We start from the raw sequence: 22,428 nt of genomic DNA, 5'->3' as shown, positions 1-22,428 counted from the left end.
CCTCCAAACAGAGAACTAATGAATTCAGAATCTGAGAAGCATATGTTCTTTTCTTTCTTTTTTCAGATATGACTAATGTGAGAATTTATATTTCATGACTACATACACATACATTTGTAATGAGTATTGTTTTTCTTGACTTCTCAGTGAATAGAAGGAGAGAAGGAAAAAACTCCTACTGAGAATAAAATGAAATTAAATAAGGAAAACCAAAAGGAAATCTAATCATAGATTATTCCACAGACAGCAGATAATTGATTTGGTCTGATTTCATCATTCTATAAATGAAGAAATGGAGGCAACCAAGTTAATTGACCTGTCCAAGGTTATACAGCTATAGGAAATACCTGAGACTAGATGCCAGCTGAGGGCTTCTTGACTCCAGTTCTAGCACTTTATTCACTGTGTCACCTTAGCTGTCCTAATTAGTCCCATTGAAGCAGTGGGTCTGGAAGAGGCAAGTTATATAGGTCTAGGTCAGGGATTCATCCAAAGTGAATAATTTGATAGACTAGGAGAAAATAATTTAGTTAGAAAGAGAATTCTACAACGGAGATTATTGGCATTGATAAGGAAACTTTTCAGACTAAAACCTTTCATCTTGAATAGCTCAGAGCCTTACAGTCATCCTGCACCCCTAGGGAGAGTCTTCTGATCCTTAAAAAACCCAAAAAAGCAAAATAGGATCATCTTTAGATGCAAGTCATTCCTTCTTTTCTAGGTAGAACCCTTCCGTGTCCTTTCTGAGAGAAATACAAAGTCCTCCAGCTGACCTAAGATCTTGTTCAGTGTACCTGGGCTCTCTTTCCAGCTATGTTTTACCATCAGACTAAAATATCCAGGTTCATTAGAGGTGGTCCCAACTTTTATACCATTCATGGAACATGTACAAGTTGGACTAGATGGCCTATGAGGTGTCGTCTATGAATCCCTATTCTCTAGGACCACTGACTTTCCAGAAAAAGAACCAGAGACTAGAGCTTTAGAGTCCTAGGAGAGTTTTCTTTAAGCAATAGGAAAACAAATATATTTCAGATCACTAATCTAAGTACCACAAAAGCTAGATAAATCTGACAAACCTACTAATTCTCAAGCCCCAGATCTAACCTAAGTATACAATAATATAATTCAATATGACAAATTACCATTATCTATGTTTTATTGTATTTTTATTTATTTTGTTAAACATTTCCCAGATATATATATATATATATATATATATATATATATATATATATATATATACACACACACACACACACACATATATATTTTCCTAGTTTGATCTGGGGAGTTTTGAAGGCTATATGGGATCTGCCAGGAGGATTGACACTTCTGATGTAAATGACATAAGGGAGTCCCAAGAAAGAAATGTAACATTGCACCAGAAGCATGTTGTTGTCTCATTCTTCCTTCTTCCATGTTTATTGATAATTTGTGTAAACAATTTTGAAGCCAGTAGAAAAGACAGAAACATTGGTTGAAACAATCAGATCCACTGACAAGTAGTTCTTATGTTTTCATGTTGCCTTTTGGTTTTGTACTTTAGGGACTGGGAAATGATAGATGATCTGAGTGATACGAAGAACGCTAGGAGAGAGAAATTCCAACCATTGAAGGTTAGTAAATTATCTATAACGTAGAGTGTGAGATAAATGCTGAGAGCATTGAGAAATTAAGTGACAGAGTCACAGTCATTATGTGTCAGAGGCAAGAACCCACATCTTCCTGGCTTCAGGAATGAGACTCTGTCCACTTTGCCACACTACCATTTTTTGGTTTTATATTACAATCTTTTCTTCTTGGCTCTATCCATTCTCCCATCCTCTTCATACACACACATTGAAAAAACATTTAAGCAAAGCCACCTAACAGTAATTACTTCTAGTAGGATATATTGTTGAGCCTTGAATAAAAAAAAAATCATGGCCACCCTCCCCCTTCCTTGCCATTAGGACTGGAAATTGAGTTTTAAAAAAGAACCCAGGAAAAAACTTGGAACTCCAATCATACTATTGTGTCATAAACTCCAGGTGCATTATCTTGATCCTTGCTAGAAAAATTCCCCCTCTGTTTGAATATTGTCCCATGCCTTGCTTTCTCTTGCCCTTGACCTTATCTTGCCCTGTATCCTGTCAGGATTAAGTTATGATCCTTTCCTGGGATTATGGTTTGTCTGTCCTCCCAGTGTCCTTACCCCATCCCATTATCTGCTTTTGTTTCCCCTGTGAGATTGTATACTTGTGTTACATATTCTGTTTGCAAACCTTAATTAGCTAAAAAAACTTATGTTTATCTGCCTCAGTTTATCTGACCAAATACCAATCAGTCAGCTAACTTAAACTTCACATTAAAGATTAAAAACCAATCTCTGCTTGCCTCAGTTTCTCTGGCATCACACTATCTCATTGCATATTTGTAGTTTCCATCCCTCACAAGAAAAGAAAGATGTATTTTGTTATCAATTTTCTAGGGCCAAGATTGTTTCATTCATCAGTATTTGGCTATTTGAGGTCTTTTTTAAAAAATATTTTTGTAGTCATTATATATAATGTTTTCTTTGCTCTGTACCAATTCATATGTCTTCCCATGATTCTCTGAATTTCTCATATTCCTCCTATCTTTGCTCCCCCACAGATTTGTTATAATTTCATTTGTATAGGAAACTACCAATAAAGGAATTCCCTCTACCAATACAGATTTGCAATTGGTCTGCAATTTATTAGTCCTTAAGATTTACTTGAGGCACTGAGAGTTTATAGTGATCTGCCTGGATTCACAAAAGCACTATGTATCATAGGCAGAACTTGAACACTGATCTTTCTTCACAGCCACTGACTGCATCATCCTTTCTCTCACACTTTTTCTTATGGCATAGTAATTCTCATTACTTTCATATGTCACAATTTATTGAGTCATTTCCCATTGATGTACATCTACTTTATTTCAAGTGTATTGCTATTGCAAAAAGTGATGCTGTGCTAGAAATGTTTTGTTGTAAATATTAGACATTTCTTTCTTTGAATTTATGTCCTCCTGAAAGGACTTACATGTGCAAAAATGTTTGTGGCAGCCCTTTTTGTAGTGGCAAGGAACTGGAAACTGAAAGGATGCCCATCAATTGGAGAATGGCTGAATAAGTAATAAGTATGAATGTTATCGAATATTATTGTTCTGTAAGAAACAAAAAAACAAAGAGGGGCCTGGAGAGACTTATATGAGCTGATGCTAAGTGAAATGAGCAGAACAAGAGATCATTGTACACAGCAACAACAACATTAATATGATGATCAATTCTGATGGATGTGGTTCTCTTCAACAATGAGATGATTGATGCCAGTTTCAATTGTTACACACCCAGAGAGAGAACCGTAGGAACTGAGTGTGGAACATAGCATAGCATTTTGTTTTATTTCCCAGTTTTTTTTTCCTTCTTGATCCACTTTTTCTTGTACCTGCCAACCAGGGGAAGGGATTGGGGGAAGAAGGAGATAATTTGGAACTTTGTAAGGGTCAGTGTTGAAAAATTACCCATGCATATGTTTTGTAAATAAGAAGCTTTAATAAAAAAAATTAATCGGATCTCGGAGAAGGAGAAGAAGAAGGAGGAGGAGGAGGAGGAGAAGAAGAAGGAAGAGGAGGAGGAGGAAGAGGAGGAAAAGGAGGAGGAAGAGGAGGAGAAGAAAAAGAAAAGAATTTGTGTCCTTCTTTGAGGTATAAACCCAGGACCAGGATTACTAGGACAAAGGTTATGAATGGTAAAGAAACTTTTCTTGCATAAATACCAATTGTTTTCTAAAATGCTTGAGAGAATTCAGTACTTTGCCAATGGTATATAAGTGTCCCAAGTGGTTTTTCAAACAGTGTTCTCTGAGGGTTCCTCTTGAAATCGCCCCAAAATCTAAAAAGAAAATATTGCTAGTAGTGTGTATTTGTAAGCTCTTCTCAAGAGACTTGGCTCTCCATTCTTGCCTTAATCAGAGAGAAGCTGTACCAGAAGGATGCCTTCTCAACATCTAACTTCAAACTTTATCTTTCAACCCCTTACCCATCCACACATATTGGAGAATATAAAACAGATTGAAGAACAGACAGCCCTGTATCCTAATTTCACAGTTTACTTTGGTGTCTCCTGCTTTCAAAGGTCACTGTTCTTACTTTTCTAACCTCCCAGACTTTGTCCTCTCACTGAGTTCTATAATATTTGCCTAAACCTTCTTGCCCTTAACTGATATTTCTTAGTTGCCTAGACTCACAGGAATGGTCCTGTCCTCATACATAATCTTTCTTGTCTTTGCTTCTTAGATTCAATTTTGTGCCTAAATAAGCCTTCTGTTCCTGCCCAGCCCTTTTGATGCTGTTCTTGGCAGTGCAGAGAGTTGTGAGAATCCCCTCTGGTCGGCACACAGGTGCCATGAAAGAATTCACAAACCTGAAAAGTCTGACTGGCAAAAGGGATTTTTATTGGCACTGAGAAGCCAGCTTTGGGGAGACAGACTCCTCAGTGGCAAGGTCCTGTCAGAGAAATAACAAACGTTACCACTGAAAACAGGGTCTCTTCACAGGGAGCAAGAGTCCCGGCAGGCAAGAAGAGAGGTTCCTTGGCAAAGCATAATCCTGCTTCAGACTTCTGCAGAGATCTGGGGTTCAAAATGGTCATTTTATTGGTGGTCTGGCACTAGGTTCCAGTTGAAAAGAAAGTCAGTGCCCCCAGGCCTAGATACTTATCTTGGAGTTTCAAACCACCCAATAGGAATATCAGGCCCAGATCTCCAACTGAATAAAATTATTTTGAAGACTTTTTCCCAGAGGTTGGAATTTCCTGAAGAGGATCCAGGCCACCCCAAAAGATCAATGGAGCATGATTTGACCAAGATCTCCAATTAAATGAAGCCCCTTAACTTGGAAAAGACTTGTCTGGGAAAGTATGCTTTTCCCCAGACTTTTTGGAGTCTGCAACCCCTAAACTCCCTTCTTTTACAGATTAACGGGGACACAGTTTCGGACTTCACCCCCATCACTTTGGCATTTGATCTCTGGAGTTCTGGGATTTCTAGCATATGCCATGAGCCCGTTTGCTTAGCTGGATTCCTTCTCGGGCATTGACAGAGCAGCTTTGCTCCTGCCTACAGGCTGGTATGATATTTTACTTTTCAAGACATCATGAAGTTTAGAAAAATGAGAAAGAGAAGATTTAAGGAGGAAGGGAAATGAGAGAAAATGAGAAGGAAAAGAAGAACAAGAATGACAATTGGAGAAAAGATTGACCTTAAGTCAGGAAAATCAGCGTTTGAGTCCTGTGTCTCATATATACAAATCAGCTATATGGCCATGGATAACCTTCCAATATTCAAAGACAAGTTGTGTTCAGTTGCTGCTCTTCAACAAGTGGAAAGAGTTTCTATATCAAGAAGGCTTTTCACCGATGAAATTACAGATCAAGATGCCATTCCCCAACTTTCCTATCCCCCCAAAGGGTAAATAAAGATATTACTATCTCTAGAATAATTAAGCAGTTTGCTATACTATAGTACTGAAAAACTAGAATATTAATTGGGATCAGAAATTTTGAGTTGAAAGATATGCTATCTAGTCCAATCGTTTCAACTGAATTGTGAGCACAGCTGAAGACTTCCATATCGAAAGATGATTATTACCCAAGGTGATGGAGCACTGGGTCACCTAATAAGATTAGAGTGTCTTCTTATTTTTTGGCCTAATTTCTTCCGACTCTCACGTACCATTTGGTAGCATTTTATGAGGATCTAGATCACTCTGTCATTTTTGTTAAAAGAAATATGGTCAATTCTGATTGAAAATGTGTTTGTTTGGAGTTTTTTTTTGGTTTGCCCCAGATGCTTTAAATTTAAGTTTTGGAATAGGAAGCCATAAAGGTTCAGGTAATATATTTCTTTAGGATAAGCTATTCTTCTTTAAGGAAGAATCTGTCATCTTTGATTGAATAGCCAGAAAGGAATAATACATTTACTGTCTCCCCTTAAAGAAAATGAGAGCACCATACGAACCCTGCTGGCATATTATCACTGGGATCTTTGAATATATAATCATGAAAATCCAAAATTAACAATTAGCAAGATAAAAGTTTAATACAACCATTTGTGACTCATACAATAACTTGATCTTTCTTGAAATATGACATATAAATAAAATTCTCATGTAAAATATTCCAGTCTTCTAAATTATAGACACAATTCCTCTTATAGCACAAGGACATCCTCATTTTAAGGAGTACAGGAATCATTTTTGTTTAAACAATTCTCCATTTATCATGCCACTTGTTTTTTCTCCTTGGAATAAAGTATTTACATTTGAAGTAGAAACTAGATAAAACAGAATGGAAGGACATCATTCCATCAAATCTAAAGATATTTTTATTTGTTTTAATATTTTTTATTATAGCTTTTTATTTACAAGTTATATGCATGGGTAATTTTTCAGCATTGACAATTGCAAAACCTTTTGTTCCAATTTTCCCCCTCCTTCCCCCCCATCCCCTCCCCCAGGTTGAACAATACATGTTAAACATGTTAAAGCATAAACTAAATATATGTATACATGTCCACACAGTTATTTTGCTGTACAAAAAGAATCGGACTTTGAAATAGTGTACAATTAGCCTGTGAAGGAAATCAAAAAATGCAGGCGGACAAAAATAGAGGGATTGGGAAATCTATGTAGTGGTTCATAGTCATCTCCCAGAGTTCTTTCACTGGGTGTAACTGGTTCAATTTATTACTGCTCTACTGGAACTGATTTGGTTCATCTCATTGTTGAAGAGGGCCACGTCCAACAGAATTGATCATCATATAGTATTGTTGTTGAGGTATATAATGATCTCCTGATCCTGCTCATTTCACTCAGCATCAGTTCATGTAAGTCTCTCCAGGCCTTTCTGAAATCATCCTGCTGGTCATTTCTTACAGAACAATAATATTCCATAACATTCATATACCACAATTTACCCAACCATTTTCCAATTGATGGGCATCCACTCAGTTTCCAGTTTCTGGCCATTACAAAGAGGGCTGCCACAAACATTCTTGCACATACAGGTCCCTTTCCCTTCTATAAAACCTTTTTGGGATACAAATCCAGTGGTAACACTGTTGGATCAAAGGATAAGCACAATTTGATAACTTTTTGAGCATAGTTCCAAATCGCTCTCCAGAATGGCTGGATGTGTTCACAATTCCACCAACAATGTATCAGTGTCCCAGTTTTCCCACATCCCCTCCAACATTCCGCATTATCTTTCCTTGTCACTCTAGCCAATCTGACAGGTGTGTAGTGGTATCTCAGAGTTGTCTTAAGCTGCATTTCTCTGATTAATAATGATTTGGAGCATATTTTCATGTGGCTAGAAATAGTTTCAATTTCTTCATCTGAGATACTTTTATAAGTATCTTCTAGTGATTTACATTTCTGACTAATATTACATAAGAACATGAATAGGGTATGAGTGAGGCTTGGGGGCACTTTCTTTTCTATTTAAATCTGAAAAAAATCAAGAGTTGAAAAAAATCAGTGATTGATGACAGCTAAGAATGGATATTTAAAGTGTTTGTATTTTATGTAAATTTTGCTCTAAATTATAGATCCTATTTAAACACAACATACATTTTATATAATTTTATAATTTTGCCTTTTAATAAAAGTAATTTCAATCTCTTAAGAACAAGATTAGAGAACACTCAATTATTTCCATCATATCATCTTTCAAGATTCTTGTTCATATCTTTCATAAATAGGCCCAAGAGGAACTATTTAACAAGCTAAAAACTTCTGATTCTTCTATAATTGTGTGGTGATTAATACAGTACTTGGGCCATCCATCTGTTATCTCTCATCCTTTCCTAATGATACTTACTCTGGATGATCAAAATAAATTTATATTTGCATGGAGCATAATTGTATAGAACAGCATGCTTATATGCATTTCTTAATTACACTTTTTATTTGATAGCATGAGGTAGTGGATAGAGCATCAGATTTAGAACTGAACGACTGAAATTTAAATCTTAGCTAGCCAAGTTAGTTATTTAGCTTTTTGGGGCCTCATCTACAACCATGGTCCCAAAACTTCATCCTTAGGAAACCTCATCATCTTACAAGATCTAATCAGCCTTGGGATTCACTATCCTCTGCCAATCTAATTGGATGGTGGATCCATGAATTCCAAAACCTCCCAATGAAGAGCTCAGGACATGTATTTCTTCATTTCTCACAATTTTAGAACTCTTCTGACTTCTACAGCATAGCCCCACCTTAAGTATTCTTCCCCATGTTTTCAGCTTCCTTTTTAACATCTTCCTCCATTAGACTGTAAAGCTCCTTAAGGGTAAGGACTAATTTTTCATATTTGTATCCCCAGCACTTAGCACTGTTCCTGGCATAAAGTAATTGCTTAATAAATGTTTATTAACTCTTGACAATGAGAAGGTTAAAGTAGTTGATGTCCCAAATATAACTTTCTAAGCTAAGCCATAACAATGGTATCTGGTAGTCCCTTATCTTAAATTCAGGCTAATTGGTTCATAGAACAGACTCAAGAGGACTAGTTTTGTAAAACCCAAATCTCTAAAACAATGATATCAAATTCAAGTAGAAATGGGGACCACTTATCCATACATAAGGATCCTTGCCCCATATATTGGCTTAGTTTCAAAATGTTTGATTAAATATTTTTCTTTTATTAAAAATTTCCCAGTTACATTTTAATCTGGTTCAAGTCACATTTCTGAATGCTTCTGGCCTTTGGAGGCTGTGTTTTTGACACCTCTGCCTAAAGTGATGGCAAGAATTATATTTAGCTTTTGAAAAAATAACCTTCCATATTGAAAACATGGGTGAACCATGCTTGAACTTGCTGTAATTCCCCTTTTTATTCTTAGCAAAAATTGGAAGTATAGCGGTTTTTAAATTCTCCCTCCCTCTTTTTTATTAAAGGAGAAAAAACTCTTACTTTCTGATCAAGAAAATAGGGAATGTTACATTTTTTCCCCTTCATCAGAGCATTCTTTCATGTTGCAATAATTCCAACTCTTAAATTTTTTAGATACTGTTGATTGACTTTAAAGATGGATTTTGCAGTGTGCTGTTTTGCAACTATAAGCCAAATATTATCTGATGTCTTTCTATAATTTATGAAAATGGTTTATCTCCACATGAAAAATAAGAAACAGCTAAGATTCAAAAGTGTAATCAAAAGATTCTCCTTAAGTGTTATCCACATGAATTCAACTAACAGATTGTCAACAAAGAACCACCAAACAAATGGTTGGGTCATGTAGATTTGTTTTTAAAAATTAAGCAATGTAGATATAGAAATTATGCAAGGCAACATTGCAGTCTGAAATAATTTATCACCTTCTGAACCCCTAACAAATCTGACTTGATGGCTACAAACATATACCAGAAGTTTATCTTTCATAAAATAATAAATCACAAATCATTATACTATTAATACAGACATCAAAATATCTTTAAGATATTTTGTGGGTTTTTTGCATATTTTGCATTGAATTCTTTAAGAATTCAACCGATAAACTGTACTGAGGTCTGAATTCAAATCCTGACCCTGTTATTCTATTATCTCTATGACTTTGAGCAAAATACCATTCCTCTGGCAACTTACTAATGTGTAAAAAAAAACTTAAGGCATCGATAAAACTTATATTTTAAGACTTGAAAGAGAATATCATACTATGTGTGCTATGGTTTGAAAGGTAAGGAAAAGTATGTTTGTTATTGGACCATCCATCAGTAGAAATACCTTAGTGAGAGAAAAGGGAAAATAGAAGTTTCAGTTTCCCAAAATGCTTTTGGCTTGAAGGCATACTTGTACAGAACTTGAAATCAACCTGTTCTTTTTGATTTTCTTTTTGTTCCCTGTGTTTGCTAGGCACCAAAAAAAAAAAATCTAATAGACTTTCTAGAATATAAGTTGCAAACTTAGAGTAAAGCATTTTTATTTTCTTTGACTATTTAATTATGTATATATATATGTATATATATACATATACATATATATTGTATATAATGATTTATGATCAAAAAGTAAGATGGAGGGAGTCTTGGGTAAGGTCATAGAATTATTGATTTAGAAATGGAAGGATGAGTTCAAGACAACAATCAATCAATTAACAAATTTTTTTTTATGAACCAAGCTAGACATTAAGGAGATAAAGACCAAACATATGAAGCAATATCTAACCTGAAGGGGCTTGTGGTTTATAGAGTAGGGGGGAAATTAGCTTTGACATCAGAAAAGGCTATCTCATTCTCTGAGACCAAAGTTGCAGAGTTCAAAGCTTCTTAAACAGTGGGTCACAATGCCATAAGGGATCATGTAACTGAATGTGTGAGTTGTGAAATTATGATTTATTATAAGTAGATGTTTTATTTGTGTATCTATTTTATATACCTGTATACCCAGAGTAAAGTAAAAATTCCTCTGGGGATAAAAGGGGTCATGAATGGAAAAAATTTAAGTGAGCCTGTTATAACTAAGGCAAGAGCCTGGGTTTTGCCCCAAGCACCAGATCTAGAGATTTTCAGTTCTTCAGCAGCAGTTAAAACAATAGAGTTTTTCATTAAGTTTATATATATAATATATATACATATACACCAAATAGTAGTTTCTTAAATGGGATGAATTCTTCCCTGTCTCAGGACCTCTTCCATTAACTAAGGGAATATTTTATGATACTTGCCTTGGATGTTTATGCCAAAGCCCACAAATTCCTAGATACAAATCTACCAGTGAGAATAAACAGAGTATGAGTGAGGAGAAAGAAAGAGAGAAGGGGAAGAAGAAAAGAAGGGAGACAGAGACGGACAGACAGAGAGGGTAGGGAAGGAGGGAGAAAAGTCTGAGAATTTAAAAAACTCAACTTAGTAAAATAGAAAGTGAGGTCATCCTGCTGAGAAGGCTTGTGGAGATAGAATTTGGAGCTTAAGGATAGAGAAGTTTGGAATAACCAATGGAGGAGGAGGAATGTGATAGGCAAATCAATCAGAGATGCATGAAAGGATTGCCTAGCAATGACAGTTCAATCGATGTTAGAAAACATGAATTTTTAGCAGATATAAGCAGTATAGTTTTGTTATTTCCTCTACCGGCACTTAATACCTCAGGAATGGTTCAGAAGTCAAGACTGGTGAAGGGCACTTAATTTTTTGAGGTTGGTAGGACTAAAGCAGCAGAAGGAAAAATGGGTAAAAGATTCAAGGTTGGGGATAAGATAATATGATACAATGGAGGAAAGGAGCTATATTAATGTAGGGGACTTTAGTTCAAATCTTGGCTATTTCCTATATGACATTGGACAAGTCACCTCATTTCTTCTAAATATTAGTTCTTTATCTATAAAACGCAAGGTTATAAACGAGTTGGTCTCTGAGGTCTCTTTCACTTCCAGGTCTATGAATTGATAAATTCATAGAATTTATAAATAATATATGTTTTCCAGTATCTATCTATATATTTTCATTATTTATATTCCATATATATATCTACTTTTCATATCTATATTGTTAATTATGTGCTAAATAATATACATATATATACACATCTATTTATAATTAGTTAGCAAAAATATTCAATAAAAAGGAAAATGCCAAAATAGCTCCTCATATGACATGAGCTATAACCTTGTCTCAGGATGAGTAAAAAGATTGGAGGAGGGAAGGAGGAAGAGGAAGCGAGATAGAAAGAGAGGATAGGGAGAGAGAAAGAAAGAAAAGAGAGAGAGACAGAGAGACAGAGATAAAGAGAGAGATTAGCTCCCAATTCCTTTCCAGCTTGAAATTTATGAACTTAGGAACTATCCAGAATATAAATAAAATAGCTAAATAATGGTGGTCTTGGATTTGAACTTTTTAAAGTAAAACATAAGAATAGTTTGATGAACTTCCCTATGTTTATGTTAATAAGTGAAAGAAAATATATTTATTAAGCATTTATTATGTGCAAAACACTGGAGGAACAAATACAAAACTGATATTGTCCCTGCTCTCAGGAAGTTCACCTTTTAATGGGAAGACAACACACATGGAAGATTTGAGTGCAAGTCAGATGGAAAAGTCCCATGCAGCAACAAAGCAAATGGTGATGCACCTTTTAAAATGTCATTTTTTGATAAGTGACTGATAAATAAAAATGATGACAAATAAAAAACTGATAATATCAAAACAATTTCTTATGTTGAATACCTTTGTGACTGCCAAGAATTTTGCACAAGTAGGAGTGATTACTCTGGCTCCCAGCCACCATGTGAGGGCAGTGAATGTTCTAACAAGAGTCTTGTGCCTGATCTGTGGTAGTACCTTCCAAATTCTTATTAGTCTAATCAGCCACACAAATATATCATATCCTGACTAATACTGTGATGTCATTGATCTCCTTCAAAAACAAAGGTTGAACAACAACATTTACTACACTTCAATTCTCTCCCTGTATTTTCCAATATCCTTAAGGGTTTAGGGGACCGCTTGTCTCTGCTCTTGACTTACATTCTCAGAAACTGTATTTCTTCAATTTTTGAGAATCCACACACTCCAGTGATGTTGAACCATTTAATTTTTGATTAACTTTTGCAAAGGAATATTTGCTAGCAAAAATAAATACTAAACAACCACACACATCCCCCATATTTCTTAAGCCCTCTGGGAAAGGGAAGGGTATTAGGTTCACAGATTAACTCAGTTCTTATATTGAATTAGTCCCATCAAATTCCAAATCCAAAGATTCCTTGAACTTTTGTCTCTGCTCTCTCTATTCTCAGGGCTTCCCTACTGGGCTGGCAGCAACATCCATCCTGGAATCCTGGTCAAGTTCCCAAGAGAACATTCCTGCCTTTATCTAGAATTGAAAAGGAAAAGGAAAACAGATAAAAATCCCAAGAGCATCTCTTGGGACCACAGGACCTAAGGAGAGATGAAGGTGAGCCTGGCTCCCAGACAGGTGTGTGTGTGTGTGTGTGTGTGTGTGTGTGTGTGTGTGTGTGTTAAAGATTCAAAGCCAGGGCTATTACACAGAGGCACATCCCTTTGACTCCTGCTATGGGAAGGCTGAGGTAGAGGTAGTGCTTGAGTTCAGGAGTTCCTAGCTACATGAGCTAAACCAATCAGGAATCCACACTCAGTTTGGCACAAATATAATGAACACTCAAGAGTAGGGATTCAGAGATCTTCAAGGGAGAGGGAGCCAGACCTGGTCAAAAACAGAAGAGGTAAAAGTCCCCCCAAAAAGTGCAGTGGGATCGTGTCTGTGATCAGACCAGCTGCTTCACTTCCCACCTAAGTGAGCTAGGAAAACACATCCAAAGATTTGCACTAAAGATTTCCTTTAGTTGAGTAAATGACATTTTCTTTGTATTTTCCAAAACTAGTCATTGGAGGAGAGTTGTGAGAGAAAATTTTTGTGACAAACACACATCCAAACTCTTGCCACTAGGTATTTGACATGTAAATTTTCAATGCTGGTCAAGAAAATCTTTAAAATATTTCCCCTTAGGAGAACATAACTCTGTTATTTCTAAAGAAAGAATACAGTCAGCTCTGTTTGCAAAACTGAAATATTTCCCAAATGTCAGGCTTACCTTTTCTGGTGGCTAGAAAATTAGCAATTTAATGAAGATTTCCTTGAGGAGCTAGAATGATTAAGGCATTAATTGTTCAAAATCTGAAAAATAAAATGTCTCCTGTGGGAATTTGTACATTCCCCCTTCCCCACTCATTTCTCCTTCCCTAAACCATCAAAACAAGACAGCATGTGAGACAAATTGGTCAGTCTGGATAAATAAAAGTTTTTTTTTTTCTTTTTTTCCTGGCAGTCAAGAACATGCACAATCTTGAAACAGAAAGGGTTCTTTTAGTGGAAGTTTTGAATATACATAGGAGACAACATGGCATAGCAGATAAGATATCCACCCTCTGAATCAGAAAAAGTGCCACATGTACTGTGCTCTAACACAGTACTCTGTAAGTAAGTGCTCTAACAATGATGTCTAACTCAAAGAGAAATGGATTCTGGCGGCATTTTGACTCAGAAAACCACAAATTAACATTATCTATATTGTATTGTATTTTTAACTTCTTTTTTTTAAATTCCCAATTAAGTTTTAATCTGGTACTATTTATTCAGGAATTTTTCAAACTGCTCACTTTGTTCTGGGCAACTCTCTTAAGATTCTAATTTAAAGAGACATGGAGGAGGTCATTTCCTCATCTGAGAGTTCCCTATATCAACACGAGTATAGTCCCCATTCCTATGTAGGAGAAAGAAGAGCAAGAAATCTTAGGTTATTAAGAGTAAATGCTTGTTCCATCTTACACATTATGAGTATTGAAGTCTTTTGTGCAAGGCTAACTTTATGAATAGTTTTATAGGAAATGGTTTTTAATGATCCTGGGAATGTATCATTTTCTCAAAAATTCTTTCCATCATTTATCTGCCCCTGAGTCGAGAGAAGCTGGCTTGTCTCTCAGATATTTCCTGGTTACTGATTCTGGCAAGTCACTTACTCTCCCAGCCTCTTTCCAATCTGTAAAATGGGGATGACATTAGCACTGTAACACAACATCACAGATCTGTCAGCTGAAAATCAGATGAGGTAATTGTAAAGTTCATCTGTTATTTTTCAGCCATTTTAGTCAGGTTCGACTCTTTATGACCTCGGTTGGGATTTTGGGGGCATAGACAGTGCAGTGATTTGCCATTTTGTCTTCTCATTCACTTACAGATGAGAAAACTGAGGCAAACAGGGTTAAGTGACTTTTCCAAAGTCATACAATTATTAAGTATCTGGAGGCTAGATTTGAACACAGATCCTATTGCTTCCAGATCTAGTACTCTACCCATAGCACTTAAAATGCTGTATAAATGTTAGTCATTGCTGTTATTACCCTTAGAGAGTCACTCCTTTGTGTCTTTAATGTTTCTGTTCTTTAAGAATTCATCCTTAAAGCCTCTTCTCAGGGGAGAAAAGCTTTATTTTTTTTCCTTAGCAAACACTCTAGCAGGGATTAGTTAGCAACTAGCTGAGAGCAAAATGGGTTTCTAGGGAGTGCTAGTCTAAGAAAATGGCTGGCAAAGGGAGGAGAGATGGCAGAGTGCCAAACACAAGCTCCCTTTACTGTATAATTTTGTCATGGATTTAACAACTGGTCCTTGGAGTAAGCATTGAAAAGCTACTAGGTTCCCAGTGAACTAGAACCTAGCATAGAATCTTACTCCTGAGAACTAAGTTTGATATTCAGATCTATCCTTGATATCCTTGGTAGGACACAGGTTTTTGAGAACAATGAACATTCTGGTCTCACTCAGTGTTGGGCAAAGCAAGCATTTGCTTCCTCTTGTAGGTAAGAAGGAAAATCTATAAATAGGTGTAATAAAGAAAGAGGCAACAAAAAAAAAGGAAGAAAATGTGTGGAAAGGCCATTTGGTCTAAGGATATGGATGCTGGAAATTGTTTCCTTGGCCATTCTGTCTCCTCTTCTGCCCCTGAACAATCCACTAAACTAGTGTTCAATCAATTAAAAAAGAACTGAATATCTGTTATGTCTCTAAACTATGGGAAACATGGGAAATTTATCAATTTATCAATAGACAAACTAGTTTTTCCCTGAACAGACCCATCTCTGGTGTCTTTGTACAAAAAAACAAAAAGTAGAATCTTGGGATATAGAGGCTAATGTATTCAGTATAAATACTCAGGACATAAGGCCAAAAGATGGCATTCCCCCCCCAAAAAAAGCTAATGCTAACTGACATAATGGTAATTTGCTATAGCAGAAGATACACTAAGACCTTATTTTATCCTTTGTAAAATGAGGGAAGGAGATGTAATTATCCATATGGACCTTCCAGCTCTAACCTTCTGAGATTGTATATCAGGGATGCTTGGTCAACCCTACAGACATGACCTGATCAAAATGAACCTTCAGCTCTTATTTTTCATATATTCTCTCTCTCTCTCTCTCTCTCTCTCTCTCTCTCTCTCTCTCTCTGTGTGTGTGTGTGTATATTGCCATGCCTCAATTTCCCTGAATAAAAATTATTATAACCCCACTCCTTTGTCCCTTAGGAATGAGGACATTAAGTTAGAAAAGAGGCCCTGATATACCATATAGTCATAAGATTCCAGGTGCCTTATCTGAAAGGCCTGCTGGGATAATTCCCCCTCCTTTAGGTGTTGCCCTCTTATCTCGACATGATCCTGTCAGGACTAAGTTATGATCCATTCCTAAAATTATGGCTTGTCCCCCACCCGGTATCCTCCCCCCCCCCTTATCTGCCTTTGTTTCTCTTAGCTATAAAAGTCTCTTGAATTAATTGCTCACTGCTGAATGCTTTGAGACAAGAGTCCCATGAGAACCATGCAGCCAGTTAGTCTCAGCTAGCCTAAACTCTCCATATTAAAATACTAAAAACCAATCTCCATCTTGCCTCAGTTTCTCTGGTGTTAATACACACACACACACACACACACACACACACACACACATATTTTAAAAGTAAGAAAGAAAGATTCGGAAGGAAGTACTCTCTTGGTGAAGATGAGAGAAGGTAACAAACCCACACTGGATGTGGCTCATCCATATTTCCCTTAGATCTGCCCATATCAGCACTTTTTGGCTTCCACTGTAATTCCTCAGAAGGCAGTTTTATGAGCTTTTCTTCATTTTTTTTTATCATTCTTAACATGGATCTCTAGAGATGTTAAGGGGAGCTAACATATCAGATGACAGAATCAGCATAACTCATATTTGTATAGGTCTTTAAGACTGACAAAGCCCTTTCCTTACAACAACTCTATAAGGGACAGACTCATGATTTCATTAATATGGGGAACACCCAGATTAGAGGGAACAAATTATTTCCTCTAAGAATGTGGGTCAGATCCTCCACTGCAACTTATGTGTCATTAAGTGACTGGTCCATTTCCATCTCTGATCATATATTTCTTTGACAACGGCATTTTTCACATACAAATAAGTCACTGCTAGCAACGTGCTTCAACCTACTGACACTCACCATGCATCCATCACCCTTTGTGGCATCTGCAGTTTTGATTCTTCTGAGATCAGTGTTCCATAATTCATGGTTGTGTATAATTATCAGGAGAATGGCATTCAAAATATAAGCTTTTGTGACAAAAAGAAGCTTGGGGGTCATTCAAAGTAGTACCTCTTTCCCCAAAGTTGGTCTAACTTAATATCTTCTTCCCCTTCAACCTTGAATATAGCTCACTGCCTCTATTCTTCCTGGAACTAATAAGGGAGAAGGAGAGGAAATGGACCTGTGATTCCATTAGTATATAAAATTTATAGGCAATCTCCCTTTAACAATTCAGGTAGACCCCTTCTTTGTGACTTACAGTCTTAGACAGATGTCTATGCATAGCGAGGTTAAATAACATACCCAGTTATGACTTGAGCCCAGGTCTCACTGGCAATCTCTTTTATCTGCTCTGACATATGGTCTCTCCCTCAAATATAATGCAATTTCTAGGGGCCTGCATAATGTAAAATCAACAGTACAAAATAATCAAGGAGGTACGACTAGACTATAGTCCATGTGGAAAAGAGGCAACAAGTTTTAGTAAACTCCCCATTCAATATAAATAAATTTTAAAAAACACTTATTATGGCAAGGCAGCTCAAGTGATCTGGGGCAGCATTAATAAAGCATAATAAAATAATAAAGCAAAGCGTTCGGAGCAAGGCAAGTGAAAGTAAGCCGAGCTCTGCCTTGGGGATCCTATCTGGAGTGCTTTCTGATACCTCCTTCTAGAACACTGGAAAGTATCCAAGCCATGGCGGTCAGTGTGAGGACTCAAAGCCACTAAAGGAGCTAAGGGTGTCTAGCTCAGAGAAACTTAGGAGACTCAACTGTCTTCAGGTATCTGAAGGACTGTCGTATGAGAGGGCTTAACCTGTTCCTGCTTGGTCTCAGAGGGAATAGTGAAGAGTGTGTAAGTTGGAGAGTTGGAGAAAGGCAAGTGGTTGAGTGAGCAGAATGCTGGATTCAGAGTGAGTATGACCAGAGGTCAAATTCTACCTCAGACATTTTCAGTGCTGTATGATCCTGGGGATAGTTTAACTAGCTCTCTGTGTCTGCCTCAGTTTTTCCATCTGTCAAGTGGGGTTGTCCAAAGGATAATATAGATACTTAATAAAGTTCTTAAAGGGCAGTCACATGGTGCCAGAATTCCACGTCTGTAGTCAGGAAGACTCATAAACCTGAATTCAAATCTGGCCTCAGACACTTACTAGCTGTGTGATCCTGAGCAAGTCACTTTACCAGGTTTACTTTAATTTACTCATGTGTAAAGTGAACTAGAGAAAGAAATGGCAAATCACTCCAGTTTCTTTGAAAATCTCAAATGAGGTCACAGAGAGTTGGATAAGACTGAAAAAATGACAGAACAACAAAATATCATCATACTGTGTCAGGCTTACAGTAAGCATTTAATAAATACTTATTTTCTTCCTTATAGTGAACATGTTCCTAAAAGTGGAATGAGCTAGCTGATGAGGTAGTGACTTTACCTTCAAAGAAGGCATGAAAGCAGAGTAGATAGAACTTATATTCAGTTATAAGTAGGAGTAGATCATTTCTGAAATCCTTACAATGCTAATTGGACTCCATGAAATACTTATTAAGTGGCTCTTGATGGTGATGGAGAGTTGGTAATATAGTATTGTGGGACCAAGATTGAACTAAAAGAAAAGAAACTCACTCTCCAATCCTGCCTTTACCATTTTTCTGGGTGACTTGAAACAAATTACTTTCTGTAGCTCAGATTCCTGCCCTCTAAGAGAGAGATTCAATCTAAATATGTGGTAATAGATTGAAAACAGGAACAAGTTCAAAAGTCATCCAGTTCAATTGAGAAATGAAAAATCTGAGGGCCACTGAGGTTAACTGTCTTGGCCAGTTTGGAGGATTCAGATTTAGAGACAGGAAGAAACCTTTGCATGATCTGACCCAATCCCTTCATTTTACTGATAAGGAATTGGGTGCTTTGAGAGGTTAAAATGCTTGCCTGGTTTTGCATGTCTCATGAGATTCAGATTCAAGATTTGAATCTAGACCTCCAACTTAAATCTGAAAGTTCATTGTGTTATGCTGCCGGAGGTAGGAAGGATTCAAAACAAGGAACTTTGATTTCAAATCTCCCAGACTTCCCACAGCTATCCCCTTACCTGGGTGCTTAGCACAGGACTAGTTGATTAACATAAGAAATAAATATTTGTAGAATAAATAAATCTCTACATTTTCAACAATTCCAAAGTGTTATGAATATATTTACAAATAAAACATCACCATTAACAGTAGGAATTTTCATTCCATTTTTTTTGTGCCCATCAGGGTTGATCAAACTGGAGCTGGGGAAAATCAAGCAAATGCCAGAAGATTCATTGCACTCAATTGTTGCTACTGTGATGGACACTTAAGGGTGGATTATAGCATGTGTATGGGACAACATATGCAAATATCCACTCTTTAAGAGACAGAGATTGGACCTGTCATTTTATTTGCATGGGGAATTCCTAGATGAAGAACTTGCCTCTACCGATGCAAGTCAAAGGCTTCTTTGCAACTTAGACTCAGAGGTGGAAGAGACCTTAAAGGCCAGGACTCCAGTATCTCCTTTTGGATAAGGAAGCTGAGATCAACAAAGATTCAATGATTTACTCAGTATCACTCAACTAGGAGTTGTATGTGTCAGGTCTTGCTGGTCCGTGTCCCAGTGTTCTATCCAAAGAACAATCCTACCTTTAGAGAGTTGCCTAGAACAGTGCTGTCAAAGTTTAAAAAAAAAAAAAAAAAAGAAACATACATAAGGATCCCTGATAGCTATATATTGACTTAGAAAACCATATATTAACATTATCTGTTTTATTACATTTTTCTTTATTTTGTTAAATATTTCCCAATTACATTTTAATCTGATGCTGATCCTGGCCCATTTTGTTGTCAATGTTGTGGAGTCATTTTTCAGTCATGAGTGACAGGGATGGGTATTTGACACTTCTGTCCAAGAGAATTGAGAGGAAAAATTAGTTGACTTTAGTTAAACTAATCAATGTCTTAGAATTATAACTGATATTTAGACCTTCCCAGATCTCAGGCAAACTCTATATGTCAAGGTGACACTTTCTCAAATTGATATATAGAAACACAACCCTGAAAGGCTAAGTGAAAATATCACAGTTTACTTCAAACTTATGCAAATAGGATCTTTCATAGAAGCCCTTAGGGATGTGTAAAATTTCCTCAAATCATACTTGGGTTGGGATGCTTAAATACAAAAAGAGATTTCTGTTAACTCAAGTGAAAAAGCTCTTTAGAAGAGAAACCCCAATGCAGGACAAGCCCTGGAATTGGCTTCAAACCTATAATAGACCTGTTTGGCCATATGACTTCCTCCTTAGCACTCAACAGTGTCTTTGTTGGGAGATCAGTTTCAGAGCAAGCAGCTGTGTGTCTATGGGACATGATTTTTGTGGGGGTCAGGAAGGATATCTTGCCCACCCCTAAAAAACCATCCCTGACCTGCTGGCTGTTTTCCAAAGGAAAAAAAAAGTGGCTTCAATTTCCAAATCTATAAAATGAAAAGAGAAGGGCAAGATAAATTATTTCTAAGGTCCCTTGCAGCTCAAAAATTCTGTGAATTTAAGATATAACTACAATCCAGATTAGGGAACCTGTGTAATGTAACATGACTGTCCTTTTCTCTTAAATCTTATTGCTTCACTCTGAGCAGTGGAAGGTAGAATTATATACTCTTCTCAGCTTTTTCTGCAATCATCCCTTTCAAAAGTAGCATTACGTTTGCTGAAGTGCCTCAGTGACTTTGGATTTTTTCTCTTTTTTTCTGTTAGCTAAGGAAAGAGAATCATTTTGAGCTATTAGATGACAAGAGCTATTTTTCTTAAAGGATTTTCAGACTTGGGTAAATTTACTATTAACAGGAGTCACAGTAAGCCACAAGCATATGCTTTACCCAAGTCTAAGATATAAATGATTTGAAAAAAAACTTCCAGCCGTTGATAAGTCATAGGCTGATTCCACAATGGAGGCATTTGTGCTCATACTGACCTCTCCTCAAAGACCTTAAAGTCTTTTAAAAAACATTAATTCACCTTTTATTCACACTTATAGGAATTGCTTAAATTGGGACGGCATTGAGTAAAATGCTAGTCTTTTCTTTCCAAGACAGTTGAAAATCATTTTCTCACTAGCTTAAAATAAAGAAGCCCTCGCTTCCCCTCTAACATTCCAAAAAGTCATGGTTTATGCTTTTCCAATGCATTTATCATGTGCCACCATGTCTTATGGTTCTCTTTAGAGGCAGCTTTGGAGGGAGATAGGGTGCTCAGTTGGGAATCAGGAAGACCTGAGGTTAAATATTGCCTCTACTATTTATTTATTGTGTGACTATGGACAAATCTTAAATTCATAGATTTAAAACGGGAAATGATCTTAGAAGTCAGTGAGTTCAAGCCTTTTTTTATAGATAAGGAAAGAAAGGCTGGCAGATAGTATTTGCACAGTTGTTTATGTGAAGTATGTGGAATTACTCTCTCAAGCCATTAGCAGACCAAACCTCCAGAGGGTGGTTTGCTATACCTCCTCCTCAAGGTCTAGGGTATACCAAGGGACCGTGAGATTTTTTTTTTTAATGATATCATCATGAGTCCTGTTACCCCTCAGAATCAATTATTAGGGATTAAATATCCAAATGTTATTTTCCGGTGCCACTTAGTAGGCACTGTATCCACTATTATTTAACCTGTTGATATTTCTTCAATATCACTAATCAATTAAAATCAACTATCAACAGGATATTTATTGAAAGATATAGCAAAAACCAAAGTATAAAAATCTCCCCATCCTCAAACTGGAACATATTTTCCCTTCTACAATTTAACTCAGATCCTGAAAATAAGGAACTAAAATTTAAAATGGCTGCTACAAACATTCTTCCAACACCAAATGAATCAAATCCAGGTGACTCAAAGTAGATTAAAAAGTATCCTTATCAAAAAAAAAAAAAAAAAAAGTATCCTTATCTACAGGTTATGGCATCTCAAATGGTAGCTAATTTGTTCTCAGGATTGGTTCCTCCCAGCCTTGTCTTACAAATCTCTGCTGGTTCCTCCAATCTTCCAAAGCTTACAAGGTCATATGTGGGACAGTATTGTCCACAAAAACAATCAGAAACTCTCAGTATAAGAAAAAGCAAAAAGGGCTTTATTATGATCTCAGGAAAGTGTAATGCCTGTTTCCCTGAATTATTAACTATGCCCTGAATAAAATTATTATAGCCACACACACCCCCTTCCTGGCCATTAGGACTGAGAGAATGAAAACCTCGAAGATCTGGCCATTTT

The sequence above is a fragment of the Antechinus flavipes genome, chromosome 2 (genome assembly GCF_016432865.1).
Source record: "Antechinus flavipes isolate AdamAnt ecotype Samford, QLD, Australia chromosome 2, AdamAnt_v2, whole genome shotgun sequence".
Classification (NCBI taxonomy): Eukaryota; Metazoa; Chordata; class Mammalia; order Dasyuromorphia; family Dasyuridae; genus Antechinus; species Antechinus flavipes.
The sequence above is the reverse complement of the archived record's forward strand: the minus strand, read 5'-3'. Positions refer to the sequence as shown.